Source organism: Anneissia japonica, unplaced genomic scaffold (assembly GCF_011630105.1).
Source record: "Anneissia japonica isolate Jap-2015-1 unplaced genomic scaffold, ASM1163010v1 scaffold3040_len1308831_cov196, whole genome shotgun sequence".
NCBI lineage: Eukaryota > Metazoa > Echinodermata > Crinoidea > Comatulida > Comatulidae > Anneissia > Anneissia japonica.
In genome coordinates, this window is record NW_022718257.1 from 718,817 (window position 1) to 721,327 (window position 2,511).

The following is a 2,511-nucleotide window of genomic DNA, read 5'->3' on the forward strand; positions in this document are numbered from 1 at the left end:
TATAGATAAATCTAACGGAGAGTTAAATAGGCAATTTAACCATCAGAGGCTGCGTACCAGTACTTAAGTACAAATAGTGTGAATGTCACTCCAAAAATGACATGGCAATTTTATAATTACTATAACTTTATTTTGGAAACGACGCTTTTAAAACAGCAGACACGCTCTTGCAGTGTGTTCATAGAAGTAACATACTGTACAGCCATAATACAATGTTAAAACAGAGACTTTTAATACAATAATATACGTTACACAGTTACACAAGTTGAATATATCACAGATCCTGTATATCATTTAACACTTATAACAATTTATAACATTTACAGCAAAGCACAATTATATATTGTGGCCAACTGAAATATACTATTTTAATATTTATAAACAATAATAATCAAATTAATAACATAAGATTTGTATAGGGCTCGCTCATATTCTAATTTAAAGAGCAACAATCTATATACCCTATATACGGATTTTAATTACATTACAGTAGTTTGACATACATATTTAATTACATTTTTGCTGGTCTTACATATCATTTATTTGCAAAAATAACAGGAGCTACTTAAGGATCTATATGGTAGGATTGCCTAACTGAAGAATGCTTGCCATCGAAGGGCTCTCTCGGTCTATCGGCGAGGATTAAATAACTTCTCAAAAATAGTAAATAATTACAGTATTTATAATATGAAATTGGATATAAAGTAGTGAAATCATTAAAAAAAGCTATAGAGTTACATGAAATTCGACTGCTAAAAAGATTAAATGGAATTAAACTATACAGGAGGCCGCTAACTGTATTATACAATATTATACACAGGAACGCACATCACGTTAGACACAGAACGCGCATCGCGTATGACACAAAATGGCTTCTAAATTCTCAATGTCGCAACTCTTTCTATCTACGGCTCTGTACCTAGCAACAGAAGGGCGCCCTATATGTCTGGACCAAGTATAGAAAACATACCTTATAAACAGAGCCATATAAAGAGAGAAGGGCGCCGCGTACCGGTACGTCTATACAATTTCCGCCTCATTTTTGCGATGCGAATGCTCTATCTTGTATTTCTAGTATCTTTGGTAGCAGTCTGAACAATTCGTCATTAAAAACGATCCGTTGCGCGCGTCGTCGCGTTGCGTTCGTGCGCAGTGATTGCTTAATACGACATTAGTGAGACTCGAACTATAGCTGCAATGGTAATAGTGAGTCGATCTTGTGTAAGCGAGTGCATTTTTAATTCATCTACTTTGAGTAACAGGCCTATCATGGTAATTCAGTGATTGAGAGGGATAATTTATTGTTCATGCATTTCTCGGTAATTTTGCGTTTACCCTAGTTTCAGTTACTTTGAAACGCTTTAGTTAAAGGCAACGTACGTTTATATAGGTGCATTGATTTTTTTTATAGAGATATTCAGGTCTTCGACCTTTGCAACCCCATATTCACACCCGAAACATGGCTGAAACTAAAACTCAGTAGTTTCTTTCTTGTTTCATTCAGACCAGTTGATCAGTTTTTATCTTGGATATCTGGTCTGAGACGTTTAACGTTAAATAGACTCATGTCCACACCATACACCAGATCGTCACCAAAATGTAATAATTTCTTTATTGGACAATGACAAACCATTCTACAAAGTTTCATTAGATTTTTTGATGAGTTTTTAGAGATATTTAGCTCTGGGTTCATGGTCCTCAAATTCACACCCGAATTGGATCTTCACCAACAATTAATAATTTTGACTTGTAACTTGGTTAAACTTTCACGAAAGTTTCATTCGGAACAGTTGATTAGTTTAGGAAAATTATATCTGGTCTGGGACATATATTTTAAATGGTCCTCATATTCATACCCTACGCCGGATCGTCACAAAAATTTATTCATTTCTTTATTGGACCATTATAAAATATTATAGAAAGTTTCGTTTTCACCCATTGATTAGGTTGTTCAGAGTTTAGGTCTGGGAAATTAGAAATTTAAATGACCTTCAAATTTACACCCTAAACTGAATCGTCACCCACACAATAATACTGTCTTCCTTGTAACTTGGTTAAACTTTCCCAAAAGTTGTATTCAGATCGTCAGTTGACCAGTTTTTAAAATATCTGGTGTAGTGTTTGCCCTTAAATCCTTTTTTTTTGCTACTCACATCCACACCCCACTTTAGATTTACACAAAATATTAGGAAGCACATATTTGATACACTGTATGGTCCATTCTTCGGCAAATTTTGGGAAAGAGCCAAATTTGACGAAACTCCATATTCATATTCTAGATTGGATTGGATTGGATTTATTCGGTGTAAACACCAAGGATAGCCCACGAAAGTCTTAAAGAAGACTTATTTCCAGTGGGGTCCTTCTGGTGGTGATTCGCGAGTTCAGTACACTAACATTTCAAATTTCAATTTCCTTATAGTAGACCATGCTGCCTAGAAATCCTACACTGTCACAGACGCAGTGACCGCAATTAATTTAAATTTTGATCAAGCTAAGATTCCGCTAAGC